Source organism: Mus musculus, chromosome 15 (genome assembly GCF_000001635.26).
Source record: "Mus musculus strain C57BL/6J chromosome 15, GRCm38.p6 C57BL/6J".
Classification (NCBI taxonomy): domain Eukaryota; kingdom Metazoa; phylum Chordata; class Mammalia; order Rodentia; family Muridae; genus Mus; species Mus musculus.
Window position 1 is genome coordinate 89,207,335 of NC_000081.6, and position 14,946 is coordinate 89,222,280.

At 44.5% G+C, this 14,946-nt stretch overlaps 1 protein-coding gene across 36 annotated transcripts in view; it reads left to right on the top strand.

Moving 5' to 3' along the window:
* Positions 1-4,116: 4,116 nt before the first annotated feature.
* Ppp6r2 (protein phosphatase 6, regulatory subunit 2) overlaps positions 4,117-14,946 on the top strand; it is a 75,565-nt gene continuing 64,735 nt past the window's right edge. For 23 of the 36 annotated variants that reach the window (XR_384046.3, XM_030248771.1, XM_006521398.2 and 20 more), the window contains exon 1: positions 4,185-4,445. The gene's annotated coding sequence lies outside the window, so the exon portion shown is untranslated. Of the gene's footprint in view, positions 4,446-14,946 lie in introns of all 36 variants that reach the window. The other 13 variants (NM_026813.2, NM_001356970.1, NM_001356969.1 and 10 more) reach the window with 6 other exon arrangements.

Here is a 14,946-nt window from a genome sequence, read left to right on the forward strand (position 1 = left end):
TATCCAGTAATCACTGTACTGACTAAGCTATTTCCCCAGTCTTCCTTCTTTTCTTCCTCCTCCTCCTCCTCCTCCTCCTCCTCCTCCTCCTCCTCCTCCTCCTCCTCCTTCTTTGAGACAGGGCTTCCCTGTGTACCCCTGGCTGTCCTGTAACTCACTCTGCAGACCAGGCTGGCCTTTAACCCACAGAGCTCAGCCTATCTCTGCCGTAGAGTTCCTTCACTAACAGGTTTTAGTTTTCCTTCACACTCTGTAATTTTATCACTTTTGTGGTCTTGTATGAGTCCTTAGCTATAAACTTTATGGTTGCTTCTGCTTAATGTTGGTGAGTCATTTTTTTTTCTTGCTACTTTTATCTTTCTGTCTTTGGCCCATAGCAATTCGATTATGTGTATGCAATGTAGTTCTGCCTGCATTCATCCTTTCTGGAGATTCGGTGCCTGGGTCTTTCTCGGAACAGAAACCTGGAGTCTCTTGAGGGAAGGACAACTCAGGCCACTACTAGGCCTGTTCTGACAGTGCTCTGAGGTGGCACTAATTTTGTATGACAGCTTTGCTGTCTCCATTTTATTGGCGAACAATTTTTTGCTCCATTTTCTTAGCAAAAAGTTCACTCTTTGATCCTTTAATACTTACCTTTGTGCTAGGTGTTTTGTGTACATCGTAAATGATTAACTATAACACATGCTGATTATGTATCACGGGTATTATCACTAATCACAGAAGCAAGGAATGTAGTAGCTTTGCATATCCTTCATTATTTGTTATGTATTTATGCATACTCTTCATCTCCCCCTCTTTTAAAAAGTACAAGCCGTTGGATGATGGTGTCACCATTTTAATGCTAGCTGTTCTAACCAGAATAACTCAGGACAGCCCAGGGAATGTCTCTGTCTTCAACTAGGATGCAGTCAAACTTCTCCAAGAAAGAATGAACTCCCGTTGGGAGAAGAAAGTACCTTCCTAGATTCCCCCCCCCCCCCCCCGCCCCCTCTTGAATATCGTTTTAGTTCTTCAGAATTTTTTTTTTTTTCCGAGACAGGGTTTCTCTGTATAGCCCTGGCTGTCCTGGAACTCATTCTGTAGACCAGGCTGGCCTGGAACTCAGAAATCGGCCTGCCTCTGCCTCCCAAGTGCTGGGATTAAAGGCGTGTGCCACCACGCCCGGCCAGAATATTCTTGTAATTGATAATTTTCATATCAAACTCTCTCCATTGAAATCATTGTGTGGTTTCAGGTCTCCTTTTTGGGTTGTGATACCATTGGGAAGGAGGAAAGACCAAATGAGAGACAAGGCTATAACCTGGTATGATGTAAGCCTGAGGCTTGGAATAGAGCAGCCAGGGAAGCCCTCAGTGGAGAAGGGGGAGGAGGAACGGAAAGGGGAAAGGGGAGGGAGAGGAGGAGGAGGAGGAGGAGGCAGCCGCAATGATTAAGTATCTATGAGACAAGTTAGCAAGCATAGCAATAAAGGGGGAGATGCCTGAAAAGATACAGAGGCCACTTGAGCAGCTGACCTGGGGCAGGAGGTTATCAGGACTTAAGTGAAATAATATAAGCAGATAAAGTGAGATCACATCACAAACAACTTTGTGGGCAGCACCAAGGATTCTTGCTTTCATCTTGGGTGAGACAGCAAGCCCCTGAGGTCAGAGATGTGATCTGACTTATTTTAATTGGATCCCTTTGAACACCGTGCTGAAGGGCCTGCAGCAAGTTGTCCAGGATAAAAGTAGGGGGCCAGTCTACACTGTTTACAGCCACAGGAGAGAAACTGGTCTTACAGGTTAGATACAGACAAGAAGAACAAGAGATTTGCTGATGAACTCAGTGTGGGTGTGAAAAGAGTAGGGCAAGGCCACAGGTTCAAGGCCAGTTTGCACAACTTATCAAAATCTTATGCCCTCAAAACAGACAAACAAAAGGTCTTTTAAGACAGGTCTAGCCGGGCGTGGTGGCGCACGCCTTTAATCCCAGCACTCGGGAGGCAGAGGCAGGCAGATTTCTGAGTTCGAGGCCAGCCTGGTCTACAAAGTGAGCTCCAGGACAGCCAGAGCTATAAAGAGAATCCCTGTCTTGAAAAACCAAAAAAAAAAAAAAACAAAAAACAAAAAACAAAAAACAAAAAACCAAAAAAAACAAAAAACCAAAAAAAAAAAAAACCCCCCCAAAAAAAAACAGGTCTCAATAGCCCAGGCTGCCCTTGAACTCAGTAAGTGGCCAAAGCTAATCTTAAACTACCGATTCTCCTGCCTCAATCTCCCAAATGTTGGGACTAAATGCCCAGCTCAAAATTAAGAAAAAAGAAAGAAAGAAAGAAAGGCTGGCGAGATGGGTCAGCGGGTAAGAGCACTGACTGCTCTTGCAAAGGTCCTGAGTTCAAATCCCAGCAACCACATGGTGGCTCACAACCTCCTGTAAGGAGATCTGACACCCTCTTCTGGTGCATCTGAAGCCAGCTACATATAATAATAAATAAATCTTTTAAAAAAAAGAAAGAAAGAAAAAAAAGTGTGTGTGTGTGTGGGGGGGAGCTAAAGGATGGAGATTCAGTTCATCGGTTCTGTTTCCTCAGTTTATATGTCAGACCAGTACCCACAAAAAATGGTGGTGTGTGTGTGTGTGTGTGTGTGTGTGTGTGTGTGTGTGTGTCTGGGAAGAGGGTGCTCAGAGCTGCTTCTGATACGTGAACTCTGGCCTGGACTTAAAAATAGTGTAAAGGTCAGGGCCAGGCTTGCACCTGCTCGCTGTTGCGGTAATGGGACTAGTGGGTCATCCCCTGTGTTTGGTATCTCCGCACAAGCCCCAGTTCTGCAGCACATTCGGCTTCTGTATTCAGGGTATCACTTCAGTCAGGATGGCCTGGGAAAAGCTGTGCTGCAAGAGACCACACCGCGAACCCAGGCGCCTCCAATTTTGCTTTCCAAACCGGGGAAGAAAACAAAACAAAAAAAATCGATTTCCTTTCCTCCAACAGTGTCTCTTTGGCGCCCTCTGCTGAGAAAAGGGGGAAACACAGCAGCACCACTTCAAAGAAAAAAAAAATCTTGGAAGGGCCCAGAAATGTCTCCCCCTTAGACATTTTTACACTCTGTAGTCCTAGCTGACCCGGAACTCGCTGAGTAGAGTAGAGTAGGCGAGTCTCGAACTGGCAGAGATCCCCCCTGCCTCTGGTATTAAAGATGTGCGCCAGTATGTTTTGCTTGCCTGAAACTCCTCCTGCTTTGGTCTCCCAAGTGCAACCACCCACGCCGGCTTATACTTTCGCACAGCGGTAGTGAACTTGCCACTGAGAGTGAGTGAGTTCATAGCTAGCATGTGTTGACACATTCCTTACATGTTTCTTTTTTTTTTTTTTTGATATTTTCCCATGGCTCACACTGCCACCGGAAATCAGTCTCATTTTAGAGATTAATTTAATTTGAACTCATTTCAACCCATGTTAGATGGCCACGTATGTGACGTACACAAGCCCTGGACAACAAGGATCGGTATCCAAGAAAAGAAAAAAAAAAAACAAAACAAAACGAAACTAAACAACAAAACAAAACAAAACAAAACGGCTTTGATCTCAACACAGAGGCAGAGGCAGAGAGACAGGAGAATCTCTTGTGAGTTCGAGGCCAGCCTGGTGTACAAAGCAAGTCCGGGACAGCCAGGGCTCTGTTACACTGAGAAACCCTATCTCGAAAAACCAAAAAAAAAAAAAAAAAAAAAAAAAAAGGTAAAAAGGGCTAGCTCAGCGGTTAAGAGCACTGACTGCTCTTCCAAAGGTCCTGAGTTCAAATCCCAGCCACCACATGATGGCTCACAGCCATCCGCAGTGAAATCTGATGCCCTCTTCTGGTGCATCTGAAGACAGCTACAGTGTACTTACATTAAATAAATAAATAAATAAGGAAAAAAAAAACCAAAAAAACAAACAAACCAAGTAGATCAGCGGACAGTCCAGTTCAGAAACAGGACGTAGCGGAGACGAGCGCGCGCACCGCTCTGGGGACTTGAAGGTGCCCAGAGGATTTATTTAGCACAGCCAGCTCGATCACGGGGACGCCTCAGGACGTTCCCCCAGCGCGACTCCACCAGACAGACCCTGGACCGCGGCCGCCACTCTGTGCCTCCTCCGGTGGCCCCGCCCCCGGGGCGCGCCCCCGCCCCTCCCCCGTCCGCGCGCTCGCCCGCCGGCCCGCTCGCTCGCTCGCGCGCGCCCCCGCCGCCGCCGCCGCCATTTTGGAGCGATCTCGCCCGCGGCCCCGAGCCGGTCCCGAGCGGGTCCCGAGCCTCCCGCCGGCTGCGCCCGAGTCCGAAGGCGCCGCGCCGCGGGGTCGGGCCCATGTGCGTGCGGCCCGCTCCAGGCCGTCCGCACTTCACCTCTGCGAGCGTCCTGGCCTCGCTTGGGCCTCCCTCGGAGGAGGAGTCGCTGCGACCCCCAGCCTGCTGGGCAGGTGAGTGCGGCCGCGCGCCCACCGCTTCCTGCGGCCCGGGGACAGGAGGGACACCCCCACCCCCCACCGCCTTCGGGCCGTCAGCGTCCTGCTGTCACTCAGCTTGTGCGGTCAGCGCCCTGTCAGTAGAGCAGCGCCTTTGTCACCCTGCGCTTCGTCAGGGGGTCAGCGCCTCCATCAGTCTGCTTCCCGGTCAGCCAGCACTCTCCACTGCCGTCATTCATTCATCCATCCATCCATCCATCCATCCATCCCTTCCCTTCCCTCAGCGCTCACCCTTCTTGACAGTCAACATCCCTTTTAGCTACTATCCCAGCTCCTGGCCTGTCAGTGGTCAGTTTTTCCCCACTCTCAGAATTAGTCTCAGCCTCTTAGTGGCCGCCTGGTTCTCTCCCTCCCAGTTGTCCACCTCTGCTCCTATCAAGGTCCCTCACCTCTGTCGGTGGCTGTAGAGGTGGGGCGGACCTTGGATACAGGGCCTGGGGAGTTGTCAGTGTTCCCTATCTCATCTTTGGGTTTTTTTTTTTTTTCCACCCTCCTCATCAGGGGCCCCGCTGGTGGTGACCTTTCCACCTATCAAGCGTTCCCTCCCCGCTCGCTCATCTCCTCCTACCAGTGCCCACTGCCAAGCGCTCGCTTTGTTATTGTCCTTTATTTCCATCCCATTCCTCTTCCGGGTCGTTCCCCAGTTGTCATCATCACCCACTGTCTTTCTCCCACTCCCCCCCCCCCCCCATCATCTTTTGCTTCTCCCATGCGCCTCTTCTTTCTGGAACTTCTTCACCTGCTACTTTGTATCCTCACAGCTGACTACTCACTTAGTGAAGGCTGTTTCCAATCTATTACGGAGCTCTTGCTGTTCGCTATCAGCTCTCAGTCCAGTCACTTTCCCCAATTCTCGCTTTCTGCTGTAGCCCCTCCCCGCAATTTGTCACCATCCTCAACCATGTCCCTAGGCCTTATTCCAGACAGGTTTTCAGGTTTTCACTGACACCTTCATCTGTGTCCTACCTGACAATGCTGCTTGCTGGCTTCTTACCATCTCATTCCATTCCCTATCCCCCCCCCCCCCTTTCCGGGACTGTTTTACTGTGTAGCCATAGATGTCCTGGAACTCTGGCCTTAAACTCCATAGAGATCCGCCTGCCTCTGCCTCCCTAGTGCTGGTATCAAAGGCGAGGGCTACTGTCACCCAGCTTCAGTCCTCATTCTTATCTCTTCACGCCTCTCTCCCTTTCTGTTTTTCTGAGACAGGGTCTTGCTATGGAGTCTTGGCTATCTATGTAGAGCAAGCTGGACTGAAACTCAGAGATTTGCCTACCTTTGCCTGGGATTAAAAGTTTTCCCAACCAAGTCTGATGTGTTCATCTCTTGATGTTCTTATGTTCTGGGTCAGCCCTTTGACCTCTCTGGTTCTCATGTGAGCTAAATAAGCTCTTGGAGGCAAAAAAGAGGCTATCGCCGGGCAGTGGTGGCGCACGCCTTTAATCCCAGCACTTGGGAGGCAGAGGCAGGCGGATTTCTGAGTTCGAGGCCAGCCTGGTCTACAAAGTGAGTTCCAGGACAGCCAGAGCTATACAGAGAAACCCTGTCTCGAAAAACAAACAAACAAACAAACAAAAAAAAAAAAAAAAAAAAAAAAAGAGGCTATCTTTTGTTTGTTTTTTTTCTAGACAGGGTTTCTTTGCGTAGTCCTGGCTGTCCTAGAACTAGCTCTGTAGACCTAGACCAGGCTGGCCTCAGACTCACAGAGATCCACCTGGCCTCTGCCTCCCAACTGATGGGATTAAAGTATGCTACCATTGCCCAGTAAGAAATTAGCTTTAAGGAGGAGGGTGGGAGAGCAGGCCAGAGCCTTTCAACACGGACATCGGGAGGAGATGGAAAGGGCCCAGATCTCTTGCAGGAACTAGATAATATTGGTGTGTCTAGGTTGGCTGAGAATGTTTGTCTTCTAGTCAGCCTTACAGCTTGAGGGGGGTGGGGGGTGAGGGGGGTGGTTCTAGGCTGGAGATTGAGTTGTGGGGCATTATGACTATCTGGATAGGAGGGGGTGTTGTGGTTCAAACCTCAGTAGTTAATTTAGGGAGGTATTTTGGAGGAAAAGCTGTTGAAGCTTCTTAGAGCCGTAAGTAACAATTGAAGAGGGGTATGAGAGAGTGAGAGAGCTCAGAGAGAGTCCCAGACTTCTCGGTAGAAGTGAAATGGCTGGGTAGTAGCATCGTCTAATTAAATGGAGAAGCTGGGTTGAGGCAGTGATAGATATGAGGGAATGGTTACATGTTAGAGAGAGCAAGCAAGGTTTTCCTTCGGCTGAGACTAGTGGGAAACTTCTAAGAAGCCCAGGGGCCATTAGGGAGAATGTATCTAACCGACAGATGTGAAACAGGAGAGGTTAGGCTGAACATACAATTTTGAGCAGGGAGATAATATTTAAAGCGTTGGGAATAGCTCTTTACTTAGTGCACATGATAAATGTGCTGAGTATTTCTTGTGTGCCATTGCATTTAGTATTGATTGATTCATTTATTTATTTGGAGACAAGGTCTCTCTCTGTAGCCTCAGCTGTTCTGGAACTTGCTATATAGACCAGACTGGCCTAGAGCTAGCAGAGATCTCCCTACCTCTGCCCCACAAGTGCTAGGATTCAAGGCATGCACCACCATGCCCAGCTCTGTATTTAATTTATATGGGAATTTCTCATCTAATCCTTAAGGTAACCATAGACTATAGGAGCTATAATTTCCCTGTTTGAGAGATAAAGAGACTGATGTAAGAGAGCCAGAATTTGTACTTACGGCAGTTTGGCTCTGCATCCCTCCTCTCTCTTTCTCCTTATGGAAAGGGTGCTGTTTAAAATATTTAAACTAATAACAATAATGACTGGTCCCAGTCCTACCATGCTTGGCAGGCCCAAACACTTTTTAAGTGTCTTACCTGTATCATCTTGTGTAATCTTCACAATGATGTAGCCATGAAATTGCTCTTCTTTCAACTCTTTACTTGTTTACTTTTTTGAGACAGGATCTAATTTTACCCAGTCTGATCTCAAATATTACTTTATAGATTGAGGGTTACTGTAAACTTCTGTTCCCCTTCCTCTGTTTCCCAAGTGCCTGGATTACAGGGTGTACCACCATGACTAATTTATATAATGTTTGGGATTAAACCCAGGGTTTCATGCATGCTATTAAGCATTCTACTAACTGAGCTACATCTCAGTCCCTCTTTTTTAAAAAAAAAAAAAAAACCAGGATCTCATGTATTATAGGCTGACCTGGAACTTGGCTAGGTAACTAAGGCCTTGAACTCCTTCTGTTTCACACCTAAACTGAGATTGCAGCCATATGCTGCCATCCCTGGCTAGTAGTTACTCTTGACATTTCTATTAATATCATATGAGGGCTAGAGAGATGACTCAGTGGGTACTTGCTACATAGGTGAGAGAGCTGAGCGTAAATCCCCAGCCTCCACATAGAAGCTGGGCGTAGCTCTGTGTGCCTGTGGAATATTTATCCTTTCAAATCCAACTAATATTTATATCAATAAAGACACGGGAGGGGTAAACTGAGGTAAAAACTTGATAGCTCAGTGAGGTAACTTTATTTTCTGAACTATATACAAAATATGTATTTACAAGCCTGTTCCTAAGACTAAACTGCTAGCTCTTTAGAAATCTCTCTGTATCTGTGTCATTCTACCTAGCTAGCCTCCCTTTCTCTGGAGCCCCTCCAAAGTCAAGGGCTCCGTAGCTCTCTTCCCTCCCTAGGAGACTGTTTTGCCTGTGTCCTGCCAGCTGCTTCTGTGTGGTTCCTTCAAGCCCCGTCTCCTACCCAGAGTTCCTTCTATGAAGTTCTTCCAAGCCAAGACAGTGAGAGGGCTAGAGAGAGTCCTCTCAAAGGTCCAGTTGCTATAAAAGAAGTCTCTAGCTCCTCCCCTACTCCCTTGGCAGGCTAAGCCTTGTCACTGTCATGGGAGTGCTCCAAGCCAAGTCATAGGGGAACACAGAGCCATTTCACCTTTACCGTGGAGCAGCTCAAGGCCAGCCAGCTGACTTTGCCTCTGGTCATAGAGCAAAGACCACAGTATCTCTCCCCAGCAGCTTGCCTTAAACTAGGTAAGAACTTTCCATTCTTAAGCATTCTTATCTGTGGAGGCTTTTAGGGGTACACCCTAACAACATCTCTTCTGGACACACCTAACTGCATCTGACAAGCTATCTAAGCTTTTTATATTTTGCCAGCAATTAGGTTTTCTCTGTACAGTAATCACATGTAACATGCCTGTAACTCAAGGGCTGCAGGGTGGAGGCAGGTGGCTCTCAGGGGTCCTCTGACCAGTGAGCCTCTTCAAAACTGGAACCAAAAGCAACGGTAAAATCCAGTGGTAAGCTTCTGGCCTAGTGAGATAGCCTATCTTTAAAAAAAAGAAGAAAAAAGGAGAATGAAGAATGAAACATCTTCTGCCCTCTGCATTCACAGATGCACGCCCCGAACCACCCCTCCCCCATACGTGCCACAATCAAAATAATCATATGAGAATACTGAGATGCAAACAAAGTATAGTATTTGAGATCAAAACAAATAAACCGAAGTATTGAGGTTTGTTCAGACTCCAGAGCCTGTGCCTTTCACAGCTGTAGTTTATAGGTGGCTCATACAAATGGATGATGTGACCTCTCAGGGTGCTTCAAATCCTCTTCCAAGGCAATTGATGTTGCTATTTTCTTTTGTGTCATTCTAAAGATAGTTTCTAACTAATAATTCTGTGTATAAATTTATTTGAGAGAAAGAGGTATACATTTTATGGAAACGAATTATGTAACCAGGGATGACACACTTAATCCTGGCAGAGGGATGACCAAGGAGCATGGTCTACATAGCAAGTTCCAGGACAGCCATGTGGGACATACTGAGACTGTTTTAATTACTTTGTATTGCTGTGACAAAGCACCCATGACCAAGGCAACAAAAGAAAGCATATAATTGGGGACTCATAGTTTGGTGGTCCAGCAGGCAGGCATGGTGTTGGAGCCAGAGCTGAGAGCTCACATCCTGATCCACAGACATGAGTCAAAGAGTCAAAGAGAACTGACTGGGAATGGTGTGTGGGCTTTTGAACCTCAAAGCCCACCAGTGACACACCTCCTCCAGCAAGGCCATGCCTCCTAATCCTTCCCAAACAGTTCCACCAACTGGGGTCCAAGTATTCAAATATATAAGTCCATTGTGTGTGTGTCCTCATTCAAACCACCAGAGATCCTCTCCAAAAAAAGTAACCATAAAGCAGACTTCACACATTGTTCTGTATCATTTCATTATTATTTTAAATTTACATAATTAGTGTGTATATTTGTGTGAGGTCAGTGGACAACTTGCTGAAGTTGGTTCTCCCTTTCCATCATGTGGGTTTCTGGGGTCAAACTCACATCCTGAGCCACATTGCTGGCCCCTTTATGTCTTGTTTTTTAAAATTATTTTGGAAATTATGTTGTATTCATATATAGCTAGCAGCTTTCATCCTTTTAGCTAAACTACATTCTTTTGTTTTTATTTTGTTTACAGTATTGTATTTAAAATTATTCAAGTATATTTCATACCCAGGGAAATCTTATCTTTTAATTTAATAAGTTCTAACAAGTATGAATATTAATGTTGCCAGCTGAGGTGGCTCATACTTTTAATTCTGGCAATAAGGAGTTAGAAGCAGGCAGATCTCTTTGAGTTCAAAGCCAGTCTAATCTTTACAATGACTACTGGGCCAGCCAGGGCTACCTAGTGAGACCTACCTGTCTCAAAAACAAGCATTACTATGGACATCTCTCATGTCAATATATAGAACATTTTCTAACACCCTTGAACATTTCCTGGGTTCTTTTCAGTCATTACAACCATCGTCTCAGTCTTCAAGTAGTTGATGTTCTTATTCTGTCACTATAGATTAATTTCTAGGTCTTCAGACTTTAAATGGAATTATAAAATACATGCACCTTGTGTGGAATGACACACACCTGTGATTTCAGCAGTCTGGAATCTGCTGAATAAAAGGAGACTCATGAAGCCACCCTGGTGTGTGTGTGTGTGTGTGTGTGTGTGTGTGTGTGTGTGTGTGTGTGTGTGTGTGTGTGTGTATAAACAAAATAAACTACTTTTTGTTTGTTTGTTTGTTTGTCTTTTTGAGACAGGGTTTTTCTGTGTAGCCTTGGCTATCCTGGAACTCACTCTGTAGACCAGCTGGCCTCAAACTCAGAAATCTGCCTGCCTCTGCCTCCCAAGTGCTGGGATTAAAGGCATGCACCACCACTGCCCGGCCAAAACAAACTTCTTTAACCCAATTTGTCCTGCTAGTTTTAGAATAAGCTTTTAAATGTGAGTGATTAATTTTGCTATAAGTTGGATTGGTATTATATAGAATCTATAGATCAAATTCAGAGTTAAATTATTGGATCTTTTATGTATGCATTTAATTTGATTTCTTTCTTTATTTAGATTTTTAAAAAAGATTTATTTATTTATTTATTTATTTATTTATATGTATGTATATGAGTGCTCTATCTGCATGTATACCAGTGTGCCTGAAGAGGGCATCAGATTCTAGTATAAATGCTTGTGAATGATCAAATGGTTACTGGGAATTGAACTCAGGACCTCTGAAAGAGCAGACAGTGTTCTTGACTACTGAGCCATCTCTCCAGCCCTAGATTTTTTTCTTAGCATTATTTTTGTTTTCACTGTAAGAGTACTTTTTTCATTTGAATTATTTTGAGCTGTTTTGTCCTCTTGGTGATATCATGAATGTTTTTATATTTTTTTAATTGTTGTAAAAAGATATATTTGCTGTTATATTCTGCAACATTGTATAACTTATTAGTTTCCATACTATATCCCTTTGGATTTAGATAATTAAATCTGCAAATAAAGATAGTTTTATTTTCCCTTCTCAATTGGTATGCCTTTCGTTTTACTTTCTTCTATTGCATTGAGTAAAAGCCTCCAAACAGAGTTACATAAAAAGGATAATACTGAGCCTTCAATGGTGGAGAAAGTTGCCTTTGTTTCCACATTGTGGAATGAAACATTTATTATTACTGTGTGTGTAGTATGTGAGTATGTGTGTGCCATGGTTGCATGTATTATTACTGTGTGTGTATGGCATGTGATTATCTGTGTGCTATGGCTGCATGTGTTATGACTGTGTGTGTGGTATGTGAGTATGTGAGCCATGGTTGCATGTGTTATGACTGTGTGTGTGTATAGCATGTATGTGTGCCAAGGTTGAATGTGTTATGACTGTGTGTGTGTAGTATGTGAGTATGTGTGCCATGGTTGCATGTGTTATGATTGTGTGTGTAGTATGTGAGTATGTGTGTGTCATGGTTGCATATGTTAAGACTGTGTGTGTGTATAGCATGTGAGTATGTGTGCCATGGTTGCATGTGTTATGACTCTGTGTGTGTGTGTAGTATGTGAGTGTGTGTGCCATGGTTGCATGTGTTATGACTCTGTGTGTGTGTGTAGTATGTGAGTATGTGTGCCATGGTTGCATGTGTTATGACTGTGTGTGTGTAGTATGTGAGTATGTGTGCCATGGTTGCATGTGTTATGACTGTGTATCTGTAGTAAGTGAGTATGTGTGTGTCATGGTTGCATTTGTTAAGACTGTGTGTGTGTGTATAGCATGTGAGTGTGTGTGCCATGGTTGCATGTGTAATGACTGTGTGTGTATAGTATGTGAGTGTGTGTGCCATGGTTGCATGTGTTATGATTGTGTGTGTAGTATGTGAGTATGTGTGTGTCATGGTTGCATATGTTAAGACTGTGTGTGTGTATAGCATGTGAGTATGTGTGCCATGGTTGCATGTGTTATGACTCTGTGTGTGTGTGTAGTATGTGAGTGTGTGTGCCATGGTTGCATGTGTTATGACTGTGTGTGTGTAGTATGTGAGTATGTGTGTCATGGTTGCATGTGTTATGACTGTGTATCTGTAGTAAGTGAGTATGTGTGTGTCATGGTTGCATTTGTTAAGACTGTGTGTGTGTGTATAGCATGTGAGTATGTGTGCCATGGTTGCATGTGTTATGACTGTGTGTGTATAGTATGTGAGTGTGTGTGCCATGGTTGCATGTGTAATGACTGTGTGTGTATAGTATGTGAGTGTGTGTGCCATGGTTGCATGTGTAATGACAGTGTGTGTATAGTATTTGAGTGTGTGTGCCATGGTGTGCATATGGAAGTGATAGGACAAGTTCATGAGGTCAGCTTTCTCCTTCCACTTTTAAGTGGGTTCAGGAGAATCAGGTCACCTGGCTTGTGTAGCAAGTGACTTACCTGCTAAGTGGTCTCACTGGTCCCTGGAATGTTCTTATAATGAAAGAGTGTTGTTGGATCTTGTCAAATGCTTTTTCTGCATCAATTCAAATGGTTATTTTACTTTTATTGATCTGTGGTATGTTTTATTGATTGTTTTTTCAGATGTTAAAAATAACTGCATTCTTAGAATAAATTCTGAGTGATGTACAATGTACATTCTTTTCATGTGTGTGATTTGCTTTTGTTGAGGATCTTGCAAACTTATGAAGAGCTATTTATAAATGCCAAGTTTTCCTTCTTTTCTCCCTTTCTTTTCTTTCTCTTCTTTCCTCCCTTCTCTCCCTCTTTCCTTGTCTTCATTTCTGTTCTAGGGTCAAACCTTGTATATGCTTGACAGTGCTGTTTTGGTTTTGGTGTTTTTTTTGAGACAGGCTATCACTCTAGTTCAGGCTGGCCTGAAACTCAGTTGTCCTCTTGTCTCAGCCTTCAAGTACTGGGATTAAAAGACTTGAGCAAAATACTATATAAATATCTATACAGTCATTTTTGGCTATATTGGATATTGATGCCAGGGCCTTTTGTATGCTCATTCTATGACTCTGGCTGGCCTGAAGTCACAGGGAACCTTGTCAGCCCCTGGATTAGTGAGATTTCAGGTGTGAGTCCTGGTGCTCAGCTCCTGGCCTCCTTTTGAGCTGAGGTTTTGCTCAGGTTGATTTTGGGATCCTCCTGCATCAGCTTCCTGAAAGCTGGGATGTACTTATGTAGAGTCGTGTTCTCCTGTACGCCCAGGCTGACTTTAGGCTCTTGGCAGAGAATGACCTTGAACTTCCTAACTTGGATCCTTCTGCTGTTACCGTCTGAGCTGGGCTTACAGCATAACTGTTCGTTTATGCTGGACAAGCATTCTTTCAACTGATGTATATTCTTAGACCCTACCTGTTTCCTTTGAAGGATTCTTTTGCTGGCTGTAGAAATCCTGTTTGATAACTCCCCCTGCCCCAAGACAGGGTTTCTCTGTATAGCCCTGGCTGTCCTGGAACTCACTTTGTAGACCAGGCTGGCCTCGAACTCAGAAATCCGCCTGCCTCTGCCTCCCGAGTGCTGGGATTAAAGGTGTGTGCCACCACGCCCGGTGCCGTTTTAGTTGTTAAACATATCAACCCAATAGTGCAAAAATGATAAATATACATAGAATATTACAGTTAAATTAAAGGGGAAATATAGAAACTATCTTAAACATAGACAAAAAACATTATTAGATAACCAATAATAGCTGACTTATGACAAGCAGGGACTAGAAAACAATGAAATAAGTTCTTTGAAGGGAGGGCCAAAAGGCAAAAAGTTGTCAAATGCTGATTCAGAAAGGATAGAACAACTATGTATCAGACTAAAGTACCTTTCCTATAGATAATAATTGTAAGTTCTGAACAAAATATTAAAAACAGATATCTGAAGGCACTGAACATACAAAAACGAGGATAATTAGACAACCATTGAAAGGAAACAAGTGGGCCGGACAGTGGTGGCGCATGCCTTTAATCCCAGCACTTGGGAGGCAGTGGCAGGCGGATTTCTGAGTTCGAGGCCAGCCTGGTCTACAAAGTGAGTTCCAGGACAGCCAGGGCTGTACAGCGAAACCTTGCCTCAAAAAACAAACAAACAAACAAAAAACCCCTAAAACAACAACAACAACAAAACAACTAAAATGGCCAAGTATAGTGGTATACACCTATAATCCTAGCTGAAACTGAGACAAGAGAACCTGAAGTTTGGAGCTGGACTATGCTAAATGAGACCCTGTCGAAAGGGGGAAAAAAAAAGAACAAAAGTTGGGTAGAATGACACAGATTGTTTGCTTTGTTTTTTGTTTTATCTGTAGCATTGGTTGGCCAGGAACCCACTTTGTAGACCAGGCTGGCCTTGAGCTTATTGATCAGCTTGCCTTTTTCTAATCAAAATCAGGGGCTGGAGAAATGGTTCAGAAGTTAGGAGCACTGCCTGTTCCTCTAGAGGACCTAGGTTCAATTCCAGGCACCCACATGGCAGCTCACAACTGTCTATAACTCCAGGTCCAGGGATCCATGGCACCAGGGATGCACATGGTGCAGATATAGATGCATGCAGGTAAAATAAAGTACACATAAAATAAGTAAGTCTTTAAAAACCAAACCAACAACAACAACAA